The 22782-nt window shown below is 46.8% G+C and overlaps 1 long non-coding RNA gene across 1 annotated transcript; it reads right to left on the bottom strand.

Annotated features, from left to right (window-relative positions):
• Nucleotides 1-146: 146 nt before the first annotated feature.
• On the bottom strand, nt 147-22358 carry LOC140598243 (uncharacterized). The gene is made up of 5 exons (XR_012000465.1): nt 22250-22358; nt 21108-21158; nt 13365-13572; nt 1722-1804; nt 147-529 (listed from the first exon to the last, which is right to left on the bottom strand). It is a non-coding gene; the product is annotated as an uncharacterized lncRNA (long non-coding RNA).
• Between the last annotated feature and the right edge of the window lie 424 nt (nt 22359-22782).

Raw genomic sequence — 22782 nt, 5'->3', positions numbered from 1 at the left:
GGTGGGGGAGGGCAGAAAAAATAAAAAAGTTTTATTTTATTTTATTTTATTTTATTTTATTTTATTTTATTTTATTTTATTTTGCAAAACAATCAGAAAACATTTACTATACTGAAGTTTTATTTTTATTTATTTATTTTTTTAAATTTTTTTTCAATTTTTATTTATTTATAATAGTCACAGAGAGAGAGAGAGAGAGAGGCAGAGACACAGGCAGAGGGAGAAGCAGGCTCCCTGCAAGGGACTCAATCCCAGATCCCAGGACCACACCCTGAGCTAAAGGCAGACGCTCAACCACTGAGCCACCCAGGCGTCCCCAAATCAAAAATTTTTTAAATTAAAAAAAAATATTTTAAACCCCAATATTCCCTGAATGCAGCGATTCATTCAATTTCCAATCACCCAAATCTGATACTATCTTATATAACCATTCAGTGACTCTCAGTCCTCAAGGATGTGATGAGAAGCTTTCTCAGAGATCTTCATAAATCCAGATCCATCATGTTTAGCGGCATTCTCTCCTGTAATCCTGTCAAGAAAGGAAACCACTACCTCAGAGTCCCTTTTTACTGAGCACTGTCTTTTTGTACCTGGCGTCTTGCTTATTGTAACTTCTCAAAGTAAGATACAGTCACTTAAGACACCTTCCAGACCCTTCCCAGCATGAGTAGTAGATTCTGTGGCCCTGGCAGGTTGGGGAGCTATCTCAGGTGGCTCTCTGAGTTCAGTGAGGGTCATCTGCCTTCCTGCCCCACACTTGCCCTCCCAGCCATAGGGCTCAGATGAGAGAAGGCTCCCGGGAAACCCATCATTAGCTTTGGGCTCACCTTCCCAGTAATCACCCAGAGCAGATGCTGATATGGGAATTGGGACCCCCAAGACCCACTGACTTACTCCTGCATTGGATAGATGCCGCATGGCCAAAATGCCAACTGGAGTCAGGAGCCCTGGTCTCTGCCCAGGTGAGCTGGGGCCAGGCCCTGGTGCCCCCAAATGCAGCGAGGACAGGACCAGGGGCCCTCTGGGCCTCTTGCCGGCTCCAGCATGTGTTCTGTGCCTTAGAGGGCCAGTGGGTCTCTGTCTCCCCTAGTGTGGAAAGGAGGCTGGAAACCCCCCAGGGACCAAGTAAAGTCAATTTACTCATAAAAAGGCAATGTATTATGATAAGATTCAGATTTTCAATTGAATGCTGTAAAGGGAAGTTTTAAAAGTCACATATAATTTGATTTAATAGGGTTGCTTCCCCCGCTTAGTGGGAAAATGGGATGCCGACGGAAGTGTGATTTTCATTTAAATGTCCTCGTATGAGAGATGACGTGTGCCATCAATCTTCCGGGGGACAAGGAGAGAGGGCAGGAATTATTGATGTTTAGTAGCCACAGGATTATAAACAGGAAAATTGAAAGCGATACCTAATTGACAGGGTCTGTCCGTTACCGTGGGAAAGCTCAGCCCACTTCCCACCACAAGGAGGGAACACAACAACAGCTGGAAGGTGTGCATCACTAACACAACATCATAGTAAAAAGGAAGCAAAAAAAATGAAGCAGCAGGCTCATACCCAATCTTCTTTGCTCAGCTATCAGCAGCTTGATGGTGGCAAGGTTCCCACAGTCCCCGGGGGCTTCTGGTGACGTTTTAAGCACGGAAGGGAGAGGCTGCACTTTAGCCACACACTTGGTGAGGCTTACCATCAGCAGAAGGCGGAGGGCGCAACTTACCTGGGCCCAGGACGAGCGGATGGGGATGCTGCTGGACACAGCCTGCTGAGCCTGTGGCCTGCTTCCGCCAGATCCCTGCCACGCTGTTTTGGGTACAAGGAGCTGATGTTACTGAAACCAACACATGAAGCTAAAACAGCAGGAACAGGTGAGCTCTTGCAGCACATTATACTCCGGAAACATCTACATCTTTCTTTAATGCCCATGTGTCTAGGACTTTGTGGATAGATCTGTCTTCAAATGGCCATATAGGACACTGTCCAGATTCTAAGACTCTTTGAACATTTCTGTGGCCTGAGTTAGGTTCCAAATAGGAGACAACCAGTGGCAACCATCATAAGTGCCCTACAAACCATCAGACCAAGGTCTTGTATTCATATTTCCCATTCCAGGGAGTTCCCAACTTTGCAGGTAGGGCTGTGGCAGGGTCAGGTCATCCACTGAGCTTGTCAAAGACTGTGTAGACTTGCAGGTGGAACAGCATAATGTTAGGTGGAAACACACTTGGCTGGGGACAAGGCCCAATCCATATCACAGGTGGGGCATCCATCTGAACAGTCTCCAGCAGGACATACTCAAAAAGCTCACCACCGACCAAATCAGGCATGGAGGACATGCTCAGAAATATGCTGAAGACCATACAAGTGATATTTAGCAGAGGTATATGTAAAATATGGCTGAGATTTAAGAAGCCCATTTTAGGACCCAGGAAGGTAATGACCTAGATTAGCAGCAATTTATCTAAAAAGGCTCAGTTGTTTCAACTGTAAGCTTCACACAACATCCTATGATCAGAAACGTTTGCAGCCCTTCAGAACCATGTGGGCTTCCAGACTGCATGGATGGGCTTGCAGACAGGTGAGAAGGGGCTGGCTCGGGATAGGTGTACACATGTGACAGGCCACAGGTCCGGAGTGGAGGAGCAGCTGGCATGGGGCCCATCTCCACCTAGTCATCCTGGCTGGCAGGTACCCCCACTCTGTGACTTTTGGGACCAAGAAGTCTAAGCAGGAACCCAGGCGGGGCACCATGGGGTGGAGGGAGTGCTGTCTTCTCTGTAGCAACCAGGCTCAGTGGACAGGTGACCAGCACCCACCAGCGGCCAAGCTCAGCAGGACGGAGCCCAGGCAGCTCCGTCTGCTGAGACACAGACCAGGAGGAGAGCTGGCTTGTGACCAGGACGTGCCCCTGGCGTCTAACAAAGGTAGTGGACACATGAAAACAAGTGTGATTCTTCGTCCTGAGTGAAGGTTACTGTAATTTCGACTTTATTTTGAAGGATAAGCTATTGGGGCCCCAGACAGAGCCCCACGTTCCCATCTTCAGAAAATTGCACCCAAGAGGAAATTGGCAAGGAACAGGTCACCTCCTGTAGGGGCTTGCACCGATTCTTATAGGGTTTTCTCCCTCCCACAGGCTTGCCACTGAAATAGCTCATCACACATCCATGGAAGGATTCTTTTTCTAATTAATATGTTTATCAATGCAAGCCTCATAGTGTAGGGTGATGATTGAATACAGCTTGGAATATGAAATGTTATGAGTGCAGGCATAACCTTCATTACACAAATATCATAGGCTCATAAAGCCCCAGGGTGCTGTATCGGACCAATTCTATCTGGCATTCAATAAATCAGAAATCTTCCCATCCAGTTGGATTTTCCTATGTGAGCACCTTTGGTAGTGTTTCATTTCACATATTCTCAGATCCATCAGAGAATTAAGGGACAGTGATTGATTCCTAACCAAAGCCCATCAACCACAGTTAAAATTTCATAATATTCACATTAATTAAAAAGCTTCATTATCCATTTTCTTTTGCATACAGTCGGTTGGGCACCTCCAAGATTTAGAAAAGTAAATATAACTGAAATGAAGCCTTGGCTCAAAGCATTTTAACCACTGGGAAACAATCACAAAATGTTAAGCACAGAATGTTCGAAAATATGGCAGAAGTTTATTCTCCAAAATAAGAACTGAGCAGGTGGAGGCTTGTGACGTCTCAGATGAGAGCTGTGCTGATGGTGTCTGAGCAGGTTGGACCACAGTTTCTCATATGTAAGAAATGGCTGATTTGTAAGTAACACTACAAAAGCCTCAATGTACTGAGAAAGAAAATACTTTACTAAAGGGATAAGAACATTGGAGCTGGGTCAAGATCTACTTCAGGTAACCCTTAGTTTTCGAATCCGTGGGACTGGAACGGATCATGTCTGCCTGGTGTTCATTTTCTCTGCGGAATGTCTGGAGCGAGGGATTAACAGGGATTAGAAAAACATAGAGCACTTCTTGAATTTATATAACTCCTATGTTGGATTAAAAATATAATGGAAAGGAAGATTAGGCTTAAAGACAATACTATACACACACACACACACACACACACACACACATCTACATACTCTCTGTAAAACGTGTTGGCCAAGTCCCTCCCTAACCAGGATGCTGCACACCACAGAAACCCATACAGAACAGAACTCATGCTGCAGCCCTCTCTGATGCTATGATAAAACATTTGCAAGGTACTGTTGGATTGTTGGCTGCGCGGTCACATCTCAATACCAATAATTTTATACCAAGATAGGATAATTTTAAAAATTGCTAAGATGGTTCTTGTGTAACTACAAAACTATATAACTTATAATTCCCAAGTAGTTAATAATTGACCAGCTCTGACTAAACTTCATCAGGCTAATTTTTTCCTGATGAACAGAATAATTAAAATGCTTATCTTCTATGCTATTGATCTCACTAACCAGATAAAGTAATTGGAACATAACTTAATAATTATCATAAGAGAGCACTAAATTGGATCCAAAAATGATTTTTACTCCTTTTTGCAAGATGCAAAAATGTAAACTATATCTTTCCCCAATTTTTGAAAATCGTGAGAAAATTCTGTCAAAGCAGATATATGAATAAAAACTATAAAATTGAAATAAGCCTAAGATTTGGCAGAAATGTCCTTAAAGTAGCTAGAGTCTGACACTGACTTGGAAAGACAGTAATGAGAAATAGAGGCACATGTTTTACGATCACTGCTGCGACACTGGACTTGATGCATTAACATCGGCAATTCTTGTATACCTTGTCATGCCAATAAAATGATTGAAATTGAAATTCATTCCACTTGGGTGCTAGTAGAATCACTTTTAGCTATGACTTTAAGGGTGGAATTGGAAACAGTAGGGGGCTGTGTGTAACTAGGACTGTCTGGAGGCAGAAGTCATTTCTCAGAGTCTGAAATTAAGGTTTTTGTTCACTTTTCATAACGGAAGGAAGAACTTGTCACCCAACCAACTGATTTCTCATTTTTCTCCTCTGGATAGAAGCCCGTGTCATTCGGCTGTGCCTAGATAAATTATAGTAAAGATTTTGGAAATAGAGTAGTGAGAAGACCTTTTCAGGAGTAAGTATACGCTGGTGTCAGTGATGGTGATAATGTAGGTGATGATGATGCTCATGATGATGCTAATGGTGGTGGTGATGCTACCACTGCTTGTAATGGTGATACTGGTGCTGATGCTGATGATAAAGGTGATGGAGATGGTGACGGTGATAATGCTGGTGATGATAATCATGGTGATGTTGGTGATGAGGGTGATGGTGATGGTGGTGATGGTGGTGATAATGGTGATGATGATGGTGATGGTGGTGATGGTGGTGATGGTGATGATGGTGGGTGATGATGGTGGGTGGTGATGGTGATGATGGTCATGATGGTGATGGTGATGGTGGTGATGATGGTGATGATAATGATGATGGTGATGGTGATGGTGGAGATGGTGGTGATGATGATGGTGATGATGGTGATGGTATGATGATGATGGTGATTATGGTGATGGTGATGGTGATGATGGTGGGATGGTGATGAGGGCGATAGAGTGATATAAGGGTGGTGATGCTGGTGATGGTGGCAATGATGGTAATGATGATAATGATAATCATGATAGCTAACATCTGATGGGTTCTTACTGTCTTACATGTGTATATTCTTACAGTTCTACACTGTTCTTACATGTGTGCATACTGTCTACCAGACACAGTTCTAAAGGTTTCTTTAATCTACCTGAAATCCCTATAACGTAAATATTATTATTATTATTATTTATTACAGAGAATATTAAGATTTCAAGGGTTAGAAAAAGTGCTCCAGGACACTCCAGAAACTGCTTTTATCCATTCCAGCTCCATAGCATTGAAACAACAAAAAGTGAGAATAACAGACAGAGTTTAGGATTGATGCAATCTGTTGCACTCAAGTGCTTTTAGCTGCTAGCACACACATCATCTTCTTCACTTTGCCTGTGGGTCATTTTAGCCTATAGGTAACCTGCAGAGATGAGGGGCATCGTGAGTGCTCAAGGCTACTCTAGACATCTGTCAGAGATGCTATCTCTCGCCTTTCCTACAGTGTAACTACTGTTGAACAACCACATTCTGGATTCATCTCTTCATTTTCACCCACAGCTCTTACCAACTTCAGATATATGATGCACCTTGCTTATCTGTTTATTGTTAGCCTACACAGAATAGAGTATAAGCTCCATATGGGAAGGCATATTTTGTCTATTTGATTCACTACTGCAGCCCCAGCATCTAGAATTATACTAGGCACATAGATATTGCTCAATATACATTGTTAAATGCATGAGCTGCTGATGTAAGCTGTGAATGTAGCCACTAATTTAAATACCTTTCAGAAATAATATAGCTTTCTGTCCAGATGAAGTAATACATGCGGGGTTACTCCCCCACCTGAAGTGACATTTAAAAAAAACTGATTAAGGGATCCCTGGGTGGCGCAGCGGTTTGGCGCCTGCCTTTGGCCCAGGGCGCGATCCTGGAGGCCCAGGATCGAATCCCACGTCGGGCTCCCGGTGCATGGAGCCTGCTTCTCCCTCTGCCTGTGTCTCTGCCTTGCCTATGCCTCTCTCTCTCTCTCTCTGTATGACTATCATAAATAAATAATTTTAAAAAATTAAAAAAAACTGATTAAATATATGGGATGACAGTTTTCAGACATTGGACATCAGGCAGCAATAGCCAGCAATCTCTGAAAGAAAATACAAATAAGGCAAGTCCTAGGATTATCCCAGTTTAATGTCTAGAGAGAGATTCCAGATCAGTGCAGTGAGGAAGTCAGAGGCAAAATCCAGTGATTCCCTGATTTGAAAAAAACATAATTTGGATATTGGGGAGCTCAAAGCAGCTGGAACCCACAGGGTAGAAGTCCAAAAAGAGAAATTCTGCACAGAGGGAGATGCGGAGATCTACAGAGACCCTCTACCCTGGCCCTACTGAGGGAAACTGAGTACTGGTCAGCACATGCATGTGGGGAAAGTGTCTGTGCCAAAAAAAAAGTCCTAGGACCACACATAGGGGTGGGAATAGGGCCAGGAATTAGTAGAGAATCAGTAGGATATCACCTCAATAGAAGGGAGAAGTCAGCCCTGTACTGAAGACCCTGCTAGCGCCACACAGCAAGGCTTAGGAGCAAGGATTGAGTTAAACTATTTCCACATAATTTAACTGAAATCTAGAAATAAAGTTCAAGGATATTTATATGAATATATTCCACACCAAATAAGGCAAAATTTATAAACTTTAACATCTAATTAAAAATTACCAGACATGCAAAGAAGCAGAAAACCATATTCCATGATGAGGGAGAAGTCAGTCAGGAAGTCAACCCCAAAACACGACAAAGGATATCATTAGTAGACAAAGACATCAGAGCAATTATTGTACCCATATGTATACATTGAAGCAAGCAAAGATGGAAACATTTAAGAAAACACATGGAAGGTATAAGGAGTAGCTGTCAAACAACCTGTAGACAAGAAAAATCAAGCACCCGCAATGAAATACACACTGGGTGAAGTAAATTAGTTTACACACTGAAAGATCAATGAATTGAAGAAATAGCAAGACAGACAGCCCAAAGTCAAGTACACTGGGAGAAGAGGGCGTCAGTGAGTGGTAGGTCAATGAGAGCAGGCTCTTACATGCATCATTTGAGCTCCTGAAGGTAGGGGAGAGAAAAAATATTTGAAGAAGTAACCTGAAATTTTCCAAATTTGATTAAAATGATAAGACCACAGAGTCCAGGGACACCTGGGTGGCTCAGTGGTTGAGCATCTATCTGTCTTCGGCTCAGGGCGCAATCCCAGGATTTGGGATCAAGTCCTAATTGGGCTCCTTGCGGGGAGCCTGCTTCTCCCTCTGCCTGTGCCTATGCCTCTCTCTCTTTCTGTGTGTGTGTTTCTCATGAATAAATAAATAAAATCTTTAAAAAAAGACCAAAGAGTCCAAAGTTTAATAAACTGCTAGCACAGAAACATGAAGAAAACTGGATGTATTGTAACCAAATTGCTTTAAGCCAGGGATAAAGAAAAAAAATCTCAAAATTAGCCAGAAAAAAAACACATGGTCTGAAAATGGAACAAATATAAGCAGATTTTTTTTCATGAAAGCCAGAAGACAGTGAAGTGACACCTTGAAATTCTAAAAAACAAAACACTAGATAAGAAAATACTTACCCGGTAAAAATATCTTGCAAAACTGGAAGCAAAATAAAGTCTGTTCAAGCATATGCAAGCAGGAAAAAATCCATAGCTAATAGACTTGCATACAGTAAATGTTAAAGAATGTCTTTTAAGAAGAAAAATGACAATAGGTGGAAATCTAGAACAAAATGAATAAAAAGATCTTAAGAGGTAATTATAGATGACTCTGATTATCTCCTAGAGGATAACTGTTTGAAGAACAATAGCCACAGTGTAGTGAAGTGTCCATCCCATGTGTGGAGATATAACCTGTGACAGCAACAGCCTGGGGACTGAGAGAGAGAGCTGTGAGAGTACTTCGTAGGATTCTCACCGCACACGGCACAGCACAGCACTGCCTGAAGGTGGACAGTAATAAGGTAAATGGTTAGATTATAATCCCTAAAGCCACCACTAAATAAAATAATTATATTTAATAAATTAACAAAGGGCATAAAGTGGTATCATAAACATACAAACTGAAACAAAGTAGAAAAAAAAGAAAAGAGTACAAATAATTAATGAAATAATGTTTTTAGAAATAGGATAAATTTAAACCCAATCACATCAATAACCACATAAAATACAAATGATCTAAATACCCCTATCAAAAAGCAGATCTCAATTTAGAATTTTTAAGAAGCAAAACCCAAATATCCCATCTCAAAAACCTACTTGAACTATCAAGGATGGAAAATACATACCATGCAAATACTAATCAGAGAAAGCTGGGCTGCTTATATTAAAATCAAACAAAGTAAATTTTAAGGCAAAGAATATTAGCAGGGATAGAAAAGATAATTTCATAATCATAAAAGTTTCAATCTATCAAGAAACTGCAGAAAAATCTTAAAAATTTAAGCATCTAATAATATGAAGCACAAACTGATAAAACTGAAGGAGTAAGTGTTTCTAGTTTTAGAAGAAAATACACAATCCTGGTCAGAGATTTAAACACCTTTCCATCAACAACCCTAGAGCAAGTAGAGACAACACCAGCAAGGACTCAGAAGGCTTGGAGCACCCCTGGGCGTCTTTGGCCCGTGCTGCACTTGCAGAGCACTGCAGTCACCTTACCTTTAAGGCACAGAAACCCTCACCAGGACAGACTGTATTCAGAACCATAACACTAGCCTTCAGATCAGATGGACTGTTCTCCATGTTCTCTAACCAAGTGAAATTAAATTAGAAACCAATAACAGAAAACAAATCCGGAAAATCCCTAAATATTTGTAAACTAAATAAAACTCAAAATAAGTGTTTCCAAAGAATGAATCTAAAAGAATATTTTAGAAATATATATTTGAACCAAACTAAAACCATAGTATAATATATCAAAATATGTGGGGTGCAGCTTAAGCAGGATGTTTACTATTTAAAATGCTAGAGAGTTGAGGATCCCTGGGTGGCTCAGTGGTTTAGTGCCTGCCTTCAACCCAGGGTGTGATCCTGGAGACCCGGGATTGAGTCCCATGTCGGGCTCCCTGCATGAAGCCTGCTTATCCCTCTATCTACATCTCTGCCTCTCTCTCTGTCTCTAATGAATAAATAAACAAAATCAATAAATAATAAAATAAAATAACATAAAATAAAATAAAATAAAATAAAATAAAATAAAATAAAATAAAATAAAATAAAATAAAATAAATGCTAGAGGGATGACTGGGTAGTTCAGTGGTTGAGCATCTGCCTTTGGCTCAGGGCATGATCCTGGGACCAGGATCGAGTCCCACATAGGGCTCCCTGTAGGGAGCCTGCTTCTCCCTCTGTCTGTGTCTCTGCCTTTCTCTCTCATGAATAAATAAAATCTTTAAAAAATAAAATACCTACATCATGAAATAATAGAATACCTACATCATGAAAGAAGAAATGTCTTAAATTAATAACTTCTGCTTTTCCCTTAAGAAACTAGCAAAAGTAACAAATGAAACCAAAATAAGAATTTAAAAAGTAGCAATAAGGACAAAAAAGAATGGCATAAGAATGGGAAAAAGCTCAGAGGAAAATCAAGAAACCAAAACCAGGTGTTTTGAGAAGATCCATAAAATTAATAAGCCTCTAGCTATGTGGATCAGGGGGAAAAAAAAAAAGAGACTCAGATTAGCAGCAGAAGGAAGGAGACATCACTACATGTTCTAAAGGTATTAAATTTTTAAAAATATGTATATTATTATGGGCAGGACTATACTGGCACTAAGACCATACACAGAAAATGTTATAACTACAAACCAACATTTCTCGTGAAGATTGACTCAACGATTTTAGCAAATCGAATACAACAAACATAAAAATGATAATATAACCAAATGGAGTTTACCACATATGCACCGTTATTTTAGAACTCAAAGATTAATCAATGCAATCCACCATATTAACAAATTTTAAACATTCACAGATTATCATAATAAAGAAAATGCATTTGGCAAAATCTAAAAGTTCTCCAGAAGCTAGGAATAGAAGGGAACTTCCCCAACCTGAGAAAGGCTGTGTCTACAAACAAACACAACAACCTACAGGTAAGGCCATACATAATGACGGAGACCAAAGTCCTCACCCCAGAAGGTCAGGAACCAGCAGAAATGTCTGCTCAACATGTCTATTCAACATTGCACCCTTCATGGTCACCATAAACATAGAATAGGACTTGTGTCTTGTACTTGACCGCAAAATGCAGGATTCATAGTGACTATTAAAATATCACTAAACTAACATGTGAGAAGACTAGTAATAAAATCATGGTGGGGCTGAAGGTCACGGAGCCCAGGCCTGCAGAGGAGGGGCATTTGCTACCTGGAGTCTCCTCCAAGCTGTGCACACCCACCCCCACCCCAGTCTCTATACAACTCACAGGGAGTGTACCCAGACCTGTTTGCATCGGGTTTGTGAAATAAAACCTCAAGGTTGTATGTTCCAACTCCCTCTGTATCTCTGGCCATATCTTCTGGGCCCCGTGGGAAACTCAGGGTCTGGGAGCTTTGGAGCGCCGGCTTCAGAGATCTCAAGGCTGGCTCATGTTTGCAAACCTCACAGACCAGACATGTACCGTCACTCTTTAATTCTTAACTTATCCCTTTATGCCTCAGAAAATTCTCTACACCTTGTGTGGATGTGTGTGTCACCTGTGATAATAAGTTTGCTTTGATTTGCCATAATTGTGTTTTAAGCTCCTGTGTGGACACATGGCTTTGTGAGTGCCTGGTCTACACAAGACAGTCACACCTGTGTTTCCCAGTCAGGTTTCCGGAGGTGGGGGGGACCCCAGGGGCCAGGAATATGGGACCAGAGAAGGCTGGCACCACAGAAACCACCAGGCCACTGTGCTCAGGCGGTTCTGAACCCCGTGTTCCTCACTGAGGATCTGGGTTCGCAGAGGTGCAGGGAGATATGCAGGCGCTTCTACTTAACCCCAGGCGCACGTAGCTGGCTGTTCCAAACCCCACAGACAGCTCCGAGGCTCCCCAGTGTGGCCTCACCCTCCCAGATGCTGGCTGCTCCCAGCCTCCCCCATAGACCTCCCTCTGCCTGTAGCAGGCACATCCTCTGTGGCTCAGACCCAAACCCCGCCTCATTTGGGGACATCCGTGGAAAACGAGAACACTCTTAGACTCTGGAGGTGCTCGAAGTTGCCCCGTATGAGGCCTGCCTGTAAATATACTCAGTGGTCTGGCCCCATGATAACGACCAGGCTGGGCAGGCGAGTGACATCGGCCCAGCAGGACCCAGAGCCAGTCCCCAACGGCAGCACCATCCCTGCTCCAGCCTGAGGCAGAGCTCAGGACGTGGAGGGAGCGCCGGCATGCACACAACCCAAGCTGTGATAGCGACCAGCAAGTGTCAGGGTATCGGGGGCCCTCCGTGGCCCAGACACAGAGATCATCAGTTGGGGAAGGAGGTTCTGATGGGGGAGATGTAGGGAACTTGGGCAGCAGCCCAGAGCAGCAGGACAGAGACTTAAACCAAAGGTGGAAGCAGGTCTCAAGGCCCCAGCAGACCTGCTGGTCTGGGAGCTCAGAAGGTCAGGCCTGCAGAGCCTGCAGCTCTAGGACATCTCTTTGGTGGTGTGTGTGTGAGCCAGCGCCTCCTTCAACCTCCTCTTCCTCTAAAAGCCCCCTGATAGGGCTGGACCTTGTGTGGCCTAGCAAGCTGCAGGGGTGAGGGGAGAATCAGATCTGTGAGCCCATGCACTGCACGGAGGGGAGTACCCCCCACATAAAGATCCGTACATGTGGGCAGCCTTGCCAGCTGCATGTCCTCCCTGAGCCAGGTCCTCCCTCAGTGTGCCTGCCAGGTGCCTGCCCTCCTCCCTGCACCAGCCTTTCACTGTAATACAGAGTTCTGGAATCTGAAAATACTCTAGGACCTCAAAGAAGGAGGGGTGACTGCCAAGTTCAGGAGCTGCTGGTTGGCAGTGGCAGGACAGGGCTGGAGAGGTTTCCATCTCGTGGAAGTCGTTTACTGAGGCCACTGCATAGATGCATCCAGAACCTTGCCCTGCTTGGCCCTGGCCTGACCCTGGGGCTGGAGGTTGTGGGACAGGACAAGGACACAGGAGCATGTGGATGCCTATGGGCAGCTCCCCACGTCCCCCAGGATGTAGAGCAGGCTGGGAGCTCATTACTGGGTGTGGACAGAGAGTTGTCCCCTGGGCTGGAACCTGCAGGCTGGAGCTGGATGCGGGTCCAGCAAAGAGCCTCTGTGACCATGAGACGCTTGTGTCCAAACAGCAAGACTGTCTTCTACCTGTCAGAAGAGGGGCGAAGCAGGAATTTGAGCCGAGGAACTGAGTACACCCCTCCTTGTTGGGGCCCAAGGTCCCAATTCAGGCCCCAGAGTTCAAGGAGAAAACGTGCATCCTCAGAGGTACTGGAGAGGCATTGTGCGTTCCCACCCCGTCCTCTGTCTGCGGCTGGCCAGCTGTACCTGCACATCTGCACAAGCTTTTCTACAGCAGAGCCTTTAAATCATTCGCTCAAAGATCGTATTTCATTCACACTCAAATTCAGTTATTTGAAATAAATTTACCTTTAAATAAATCATACAGTGTAGGCATTAGAAAACACAGTCATCCCGATTAAGAAAATGAGCAGGAACTTACGAGTAAGTCTGGCCTCCTCCCAGCAAGTGATCAAACGATGTTTTGACTCATGTTTTTATCCAGAATTCCATCTGCAATACTCAACGTACATTCAAAAGGTCCCGATCCTTCCACAGCCATTTCGACTTGCTCGGGCAGAGCCGGCTTTCTCCTGGATGCAAGTCCCAGCACCGAATCCCACATTTCTTTAATTCTCTGCCCAATTCACCTATTTGTTCCAAGGAATAAGGAGAGATGGAGAGAGCCCCTCGTGAGTTAGCCTCCCTATCCGGGGTCATCCTGTGTCGTCTTTCTTTCCTTTTTTTTTTTCTTTCCTTTTTTAAAAATGCATCTAAATGCCCCCAATCACAGAAGCAGCAGCACCAACTCATCCCACAAGGAAGACCATCCAAAGGAAGGAAACGGTAACAGTTTAAGTAACTAAGGAAATTAATTAACAGGCAAAAAAAAAAAAAGTTCTTCCTGAAGGCATTTAAAAGAACATTTCTAACATGTGATTCATTGTTTTACAATAGCAAAGGGAAACTTTAAGAAAAATTGACAGTTCTCTGAAATATGATTAAAGTCGGAGACACAGATTGGGGTAGAGACCCAACCTCCAAATTTGCCATTCTGTGGAGCAGCCCCCAGCCGGCAGCACCAGGGTCCCTTGGAAACCTGTTGGACATGCAAACTCCTGTGCTCCCTGCCCAGCCCAGAACTTAAGGACCTTAGTCCAAGGGAAGGGGTCCAGCCCTCTGGCTTTGGCGGCCTTCAGAGGCTCCTATGCACTTCAAAGTGTAAGGACAAACGCCCAGAGCCTGGCCACCCTGCTCCCACTGCTCCCACTGCTCCCCGTCACCATCTCTCTCTCTGCCGGGCCTAGGGCATCAGAGGGAGGTGGGTCAGCCCCAGGCTCAGGTGAGGGCAGGGCACTGACACTGCTGGCCTCCCAGAGGAGCTGGGACCGCAGGGCCAGCACTACCCATCATTGCTCCTTGCAGAAGGCCATGTGACATGGGGGAGGCTAGGGGAGGCAGGGCTGCTTGGGGTGAGGCTGTGCGGGTCAGCAAAGCCAGGGAGGCCAGCTCTCTGCTACCTGAACACAGACTCAGGAGGTCCTCTCTCAGAGGCTGTCCATCAAACACCTGTGCTCGTATCATAGGGGGGACAGTTTTGAATTAAAAAAAATAATAAACAACATAATTAAGAACTATAAGCACGATAAAAGGTGCTTTTATTTTTTTTAAAGATTTTATTTATTTATTTGACAAAGAGAGAGAGTGCACAAGCAGTGGGGAAAGGGAGAAGCAGACTCCACTATGAGAAGGGAGTCCCATGTAGGACTTGATCCCAGGACCCCAGGATCATGACTTGAGCCAAAGGCAGACACTTCACCCACAGAGCCACCCAGGTGCCCCTAAAAGATATTTTTAGATAATCAGCTGAGTCGATTGCACGGGGATACACTTGGAGGTGACAGCAAGCTGCAGGAGGCACGGTGGTGGCAGGCTTTGGAGCACTGATGCTGTGAAGTCACAGTGACCCAGTCCCCACCTCCCACTGCCGCGGGACAGCACAGTCCCGGGTCCCACACAGAGCCCCACCCCACTCAGAGCCTGTTAGGTCCTGTGAGTGTCACACAGCATCTGTCTGTCAAAGTCCTTTCCAGATATCTTCAACTTTTAAGTGTAGCACTGTAAGGGTGTAAAATGCTAGACTTGTGAACATTTATATGAATCTAGAATGGGAGAGAGACCTCTAAGCAGGTCACCAAGTGCAGAATCTGTTGAGAAATCAGTTTGATGGGTTTGAGTAAATAAAAACAAGATGCCATAGCAGGTGGAGAGCTCGGTAGATAGACTTAAAGGCAGATGTGTAATGAGCATTTGGATCACAAACGGCAGAAAAGGGCGGAAGCCCTGGCTAGTGCATCTCGAACACCATGGGAACATTGGCAGCCAAAACCAGGCCAGTGCATTAAAAAAGTAAGTTCACAAAACTTTTGAAAGAAGATCCCAATGGGCATTAATATAGGAAAAATGACCATCCAAAGCGCATGCAGCCGGGAAGCCTGGAAGTGAATCAGCAGGGATGCCGAATGCCCGCTGCCCCACCGGCTCTGCAGACGGAGCCACTGACCTGGGCTGCCCGTGGGCACAGCGTGCCCCGTGTTGGCCGCAGGGGACAGTCCCCACCTCTGACACACAGCATCGCTCTGGGTGAATCCTGCCACCGCCACCAGCGAGCTCACAACACAACACCAGGAATAGTCAATGCAGGACATTTGAAGCCGAAAATACAAAGCAAATTAGCAAACCCACTCAGGAAATAAACTGTAGAAACCACGAGACCCCCAGTGGCACCTGCCCACAGCATGCAGCCGTGAGAAATGGGGTTCTGAGCAACCACAGGAGATGTGTGCAGTGCACTTCTGGAAGGAAAAAGCTTGCAACCCTGCACAAAATCAGGTTACTTTTTTGCTGTTGCACATCTGAAGACAATAACATACAATTATCAACAGGGATTATACCTAGGTGGTAAGATATACAAATTATGGTTTTATTTCCATCTTCTACCTGACTTCTATTTCACAACATGACCTTTTTATATAGTCACCTTGCTACATTTAAATAAAGAAAAAGGAATGAAGACACTAAAAGGTAGACTTCCAAAAGCTCTGTTTAAACTCCTTAGAGGATGACACCCTAACACATCTAAGACGCCCATCAAGCACAAGACAAAATCCTGTGCCTGGCCTGGAAACTCAACCTTCTCCTCAAACACAGCTCCAACCGGATTTCATTTTTATAGTTTTTTTTTTAAGATTTTATTTATTTATTCATGAGAGACAGATAGAGAGAGAGGCAGAGACACAGGCAGAGGGAGAAGCAGGCTCCATGCAGGGAGCCCGACTTGGGACTCGATCCCGGGTCTCCAGGATCACGCCCTGGGCCAAAGGCGGCACTAAACCAGTGAGCCACCTGGGCTGCCCTCCAACCGGATTTTAATGGTGGAAACACAGCAGACATCCATAGACCTGCTAGGTCGACCGCTCAGGGGTGATCCCGAAGGTGAGCGACACCTTGGCACACTGAAGTTAACGTGGACACTCAGGCACGCGGTCCTATCTCGAGGGCTGCGCAGCTCACAGAACGCACATGAAGAATCTCGTGTTTGAGTGTGTGCTCATCCCTATTACCCAGACTCTTAGAGCCCACAGAAGTGACTCTCTAAGAGCTGTTCACAGGCCTCGTGCTCTCAGGTGACTTTTAAACGAGCTCCCGTGTAAGAGCCTTCTCTGTCTTGGCAAGCAAACTAAATCTCCCCCTGTCAGACCGCCGGCCCCACTATAAATAACCCAGACTTCCACGTCTGTGCCATTCCATAATTTCTCTTTCTTTCCCCCAAGGGCTGAATGCTCCTTCTACAAATACTAGCAGAGAACTATGTGAAGCCCGTTTTACGGAGTCCCCAGACCATGCCAAGACTTCAGGACCACAGAGAAAATGGATAATCCTGCGCACAGTCTGTTTGGCGTGGCCTCTGATTCGCCGACACCAGGGCTCCAGAGAAACGCAAGCACAATTGCCAACAGGCTTCATTGAAATGAAAACATCATTTTTCCTTCCGTCCATCTCAGGGAAGTCTGAAACTGCCTCTGATAATTAATCCACTGAGAGAAATCAATACTACAACTGGTTGAAGATGAAACAACCCATAGCAAAATAAACTTTTCAATGATGCTTCAGCAGTTTCTGCAAGCACAGAGTATCTGCTGCAGATGTGGAATCTAAATAAATGTTGCTTTCTCTCCCCAAATAATCCCACCCAGAAAGTCAATTACCCTGAACCATTTTATGTTGTACAACACTTTTGTTATAAATACGGTCTTTGTTCTCCAACTGTTGACTAGTTGGTTTTCTTTCTCCCATTAGGAATAGCAAATGAGTCTACAATTTGATAGTTGCAAACAGACTGAGCAAAATGGTTGCAGATGTGAATGATTTACAAGCCACAAGGAGAACTCACATTTGTCCTATGGGCCTTTTGCAAATCCAGAGTGGTTTTGTTTTGTGTATGTGGTTGGGTTTTGGGGGTTTGGGTTTTTGTTGTTGTTTTTTTTTTTAGTTTTTTTCTTTTTTTTCAGCTTTTGTGTTTTGTTTTGTTGTAATTTAACTTATTTTTCAAAAACCAACCTGAGCCAAGAGCATAAGCTGATCATGTATTATAGTGCAGCTTATGTCTCCTTGTAAAATATTATAGTGTCACATTTTTTAAAAATAAATGCAGTTTAGACCATTTGTTCCTAAGAAGCAATTGAGGGCTCTGCTGTCTGAAGCACTGCAGTCCCCGGAGGAATGGAATTTGAACTTGAATGAGCAAATCCAAGATGGTGCACCATCACGCTTCAGTGGGAGTACTGTCATAGCGAATAATGATCACTTAGCAGCCACTGGGGTCACCTGTTGTTTAATTTAACTTGGGCTATTTGGTCTACCTGATTTGCTGGAGAAAAAAAAGAGCCTGTGTTTAGCATGTTCACACAGTCTTCTTAATTCTTACAACAACCAACAGGGACAAGGTATATGAGCTCAGGCATGGAGTCAGACTCCAGGCCCTGCCTCCTGGTAGCTGTGCAACCCCGGATGAGTTGCTTGCTCTCTCCTGGCCTCCGTTTCCTCTTCTATAAAAACAGTACCTCTCTCCTGATGTTGTCACGAGGATTGATTCAGTTTAGTGAGCTCTGGGGCTCAGGACGGTGCTTGGGGTGTGCCAAGAGCCAGAGAAATGTTAGTTATTGCCATTGTCACCCAGGAGCACCAGGTCCCTTGCTTGGATTTGAGGATATGTCAGAGAGGACCTGACCATGTCTATAAACTCCAAACTTGTACTTCTTCTGCTGTTTCTAAAGGTGGAAAGAAGATATGTGTGAAAGCCTCAAAAATAGCTGATGAAATAGGCAGTCCTTTGGGTTTTCACAAAAACTGAGTCCTCCTGAAAAGTGGAGCCAAATGCAGCCAAATACTGTTATTTTCTCTAAAGGTGAAATTCACTGACTCTCTAAATTCTGTTTTCCATTATAAAATTAATAATGTGCTTTTTAAAGTAAAAAAAAATCTGGAGCAAAACATAAAGGATGTATTTAGAAAGCCTTAATTGGAAAGAAAGAAGAAACACTCCCATTCTTATTTAAAACAAAATAAAACAACAAAACAAAAAAAAAGCCATGACATCCTTTTTTTTATCCATCCTGCCATATCCTGGGCAACAAGTATGACATTCTTCGTAACGGAAGTAAAGTAAGATAATCACAGGCATTTTGAGCTACAAATTAAACACTATTCTGAACTGATGGTCTATTCTGCTGACTTCGGAAACCAGTGGCATGAAACGAAAATTCATCTCTGCAGGAAAAAAGAAACAACATCATAGGTACGGCATGTCCTCCCGCTCACCCATTTCCCTTTCTACCCTCGGCACCAGAAATATATGTGCATAAGTAATATTCTTCCTGAGGTCTTCCCAACCTGCTTCCTTGTGTAGAATCTGGGATGAAGTTTTTAACGGACCCTTCAAACCTCTCCCTCTTCAAAATGCTTTCAGACTTTTGCGTCTACATTTTGCAAAAGGCAACAGGAGCAGAACTGCTTAAAAGGAGGTGGTATTAATTATCCACAGATATCCTGAGCCACAGGATAATTCATTAGTTGCACCTCCGCTCCTTGCAAAAGGCATTTGAGGAAGATATTACACGTCTCGGAGCAAAGGGCTCAGTTCATTATAACGGATGTTGGAAAAGTCTGCCTTTGAGATTTCTCTTGCTCTCCTTCCTCCTTTAGACACACTGAAGTTTTCCCTGGAGTTCAGAGCAGATTGAAATGATTTTGGAACCTCCCTCTGGGGAGACCCGGCAGCTTTTTCTTAGCAGAGGCTGGTTTTCCACTATTGATCCTCTCCCAGCTCCCCTACGAGGCAGTGCTCCCGCCTGCGCTTATGTGCGAGTGGGCGGCGCCCCGGTACAGTCAGTACGTGGACAGATATTGTGACTGCTGGGCAGACGGTGACCCCAGGCGGTGCCAGCCTGGCTGTGGAGTCCAGGGCTCTCCCTGCTGCCCCCCGAGGTGCCCATGCCGCCCTGTCCCCAGGCAACGAGGCCTGGAAGAGCCAGCACCCAGGCTGGGGTGTGTATGTGTGTGTGTGTGTGTGTGTGTGTGTGTGTGCGCGCGCGCAGTCCCCCTGCCATGGTCCCACAGGTCCCTGGGGCCCCACTCGGCCACTTCACCTCGGGCTCAGAAGGAAGCCTGGAGCATCACCTGCCAGGGACAAGGGGTCCAGTGGGAGAAGCTAGGCCCCCAGCTTCTGAGCAGTAGACTAGGGTCCTCAGGGTGGCCGGGGTGGTCCCGGAGCAAAAACAAAGCCTGGGCCAACAGGTCGCCCCAGGGCCGTGGCAAGAGCTCCGTGTGCAGGAGGGAGGCCTGGGACACGGAGGGCGCCCCCCGCCCAGCACCTGCTTCCTTCTGTGCACGCGGTGGCTGCACCCCGAGCCGGTGCGCGTGCGGCGGCCTGCCCCGGGCGCCCCAGGCCTCGCGGCTCCCCCGCGACAAGTGGCCGGCCTGCCTGCGGGCTCCGGTTCGCGGCTCCGGCCCGCCCTGTCCACTTAAAAGATCATCCATCACCACCCCGGTTTATAAATCAAGGCGGCCGGCCCGCCGCGCTCCGCTCGGAGGTGAAGCGCCCAGAAGTACTTAGCCAATTCCCAGACCCCGCGGCGCGCCCCTCCCCGCCTCCAGCAGCCAGGCCATCCATCATCCCGCACCCACCGAGGCAGAAGGACGCCGACAAAGGGGCGCCCGGAGCCGACAATGCGGGCTGCCGCGACGCGGGCACCCGAGCTCTTTAAAATTTCCAGCCAGTCCCTTACCCTTTTGTGTTAACAAAACCTATTCATTTCAGGATTTGGCAGTTCAAATTATTTCAGACAAGACCTCAAGACAAATGGTTATTTGATAGAGTCACACAGCACAAGTGCGGCAACTGGAAGAACCGGGAGCTGTCCCCGATGGGCGGCCCCGGGGGGAGGGGAGGGGAGGGGGAGGGGAGGGGAAGAGGAGGGGGAGGGGGAGGGGGAGGGGAGGGGAGGGGCCCGCGGTGGGGAAGGGGCGGGGCTGAGAGGGGGCGGGAGGGGGGCCTGGGATGGGGATCGGGCGGGGACTAGGCCTGGGGAAAGGGAAGGGGAGGGGGAAGGGGGCCTGAGCCTGGAAGGGGCGGGGGCTGTGCCTGCGAGGGGGAGGAGGAGGGGGCGGGCTGAGGGGGGGGGCGGCCCGGGGGAAGTGGAGGGGGACGAGGGACGGGAGCCGCCCTGGACGGGCGACTGGGGGATAAGGGGCGGGGGCCGGGGAAGGGGAGGGGCGGGGGTCGGGGAAGGGGAGGGCTGGAAGGCGAATGCGGACCCGGTGGAGAAGCCGCGGGGGCAGGGGACTGGAGCTGTGCCTGGGACAGGCGGCGCGCAGAGGGGCGGGGGTCGCCCGGGAAGGGTCGGGGACGGGAGCTGGCCCCCAGGAGCGGCCGGTGCGGGGCGAGCGGGGACGGGCCGCCTCCCACCGGTGCACCTGCCGGCCTGGGGCCAGGCCTGGGAGCCCGCCCGGGGCCGGGGCGGGGGCAGGGCAGGCGGAGGGCGCTGCGGGCAGTGTTTGAAGCAGCTCCTGCGGGGCACGTGCAAAGCAGACAGCCAAGAGTGGGTCCCCTTCCTATCCCGATTACCTGCTAAGTTGCCTTGTACGTATTTCAAACAGGGTTCTTTTTTTCTATTTCCTGCAAAGAGAAAACATAAATTGTCCATCGTCCAGAAGAAAGTGAAACAGACAGTTCCCATTACCCCTCACGCTCGCGGAGACTGATTTGCAAAGGCTGGAAAATTGTGTTTGAAGCAATGTAATGACGTGTAATAATTTCCTGTCGGGGCGTCAACGAGAAGCGCGGCCAGGGTGATAATTTCCGTGCGCTGGTGTCGGAGGGGGCGGCGGGCTGGAGGGCGAAGGACGCAGGGGACAGGCCGCTGCCCCGGAGGGTCTTTGGATGCAGAAACTAAAGAAAGTCCACATGGGGGAGCAGATGGAGGGCCCCATAAAGGCCAGCCCCGGGGAGCAGCCACCGGGCACCGAGTCCAGCTTGTGTCCCCGTCAACCTCGTGTGAGGACCCGGGCCGGAGGTCCGAGCTGGGCCGGGCACAGCCCACCCGGAGGACCCATGGCCCCAGCGCGGAGCGCAGGAGCCGGCGCAGGTCCCCACCCCCGGACCCACACAGGGTGACCTGCAAAGATAGATTTACTTTCAGGTGGCGCTGCATGAAGGATAAAAGGCTCAGCATATCTGTAAAGGGGGAGAAAAACAGTCTGTGCTCAAGTATCCCTGCTTGTCTCAAGAATTCAAGGGGCCCTGGAAATCAGTAAATGCCAAGTTTATAGATCAACCCAAGATGAATGAAGCACTTCTCCTGAACGCGGTGCTCTCCTCCTTCTGTCTTCTTGAGCTGAAGGAAAACAGCTAGGTTTGGTTACTTATTAATTTTGTTACTTCGTCTTCCTGGGAAAGCTGGCACAAAAAGTCACTGACCCAGGAATATGGTCTGGGAACCCCAGTAAGTCGGTCACACCAGACGGGCTCCATGGGACCAACGGTCACTGAGGTGCCAGCCTGGCCCTGTGGCCACCCCCACCGGTCCCTTCCCTGAGCCTGGCTCTAGAGAGGACCGCCCCAGGGTGGTGGACCAGGTTCCGGGGCTTCTCCCAGGCAGGGAGCCTGATTCAATCCCCACCCCCATGTGTACCCCCCTTTCTGGACATTTCTTGTCTGTGAAAAATGAGCCACATTGCCTGGGAAGCCTCTTCCCTGTCTGCACTGACCTTAAAATTCGCACTTTCCCTCTGCCAACCTGGGGTGGAGCCCTTCTGTCTGTCATTTCTGAGAGGGTGACAGAGCCGCCCAAGGGCAGCTGACTTGTCTGGACGCGCTCCGCTGGCCCATGGTGAAGAGCCCTGAACTTCCTATTTTAATAAATATGTGTAACAGTCTTTTAATGAATACCGAGTCATTAAATCATTAAATTAATCTCCTCCTGCCCCCCTCCTCCTCTGGAACAAAGGGTAGACAGTCCACATGGGCTCAGACAGGCCCATTGGGTTCCTTCCTAAGCTCAGCCCACCTGGGGCAGAGGCTAAGCCCCGTTCCTCAGCCTCCCTGTCTGTGCTCACATCCTCTTCCCAGCATGCTCTCATGCATCACAGTGTCCCATGTGTCACCACCGCTGTCAAATAACGAGAGTCCCCTTTGGGCTCATGTGAAGAAATGAATATCTTATTATGAAGTTCTAAACATCCATAATCATACCTGTTTCACTGCTGCGTAACAAGTTGGCACAAATATAGCAGCCTAGAGC

Source organism: Vulpes vulpes, chromosome 3 (genome assembly GCF_048418805.1).
Source record: "Vulpes vulpes isolate BD-2025 chromosome 3, VulVul3, whole genome shotgun sequence".
NCBI lineage: Eukaryota > Metazoa > Chordata > Mammalia > Carnivora > Canidae > Vulpes > Vulpes vulpes.
This window is presented reverse-complemented; position numbering and strand designations above follow the sequence as displayed.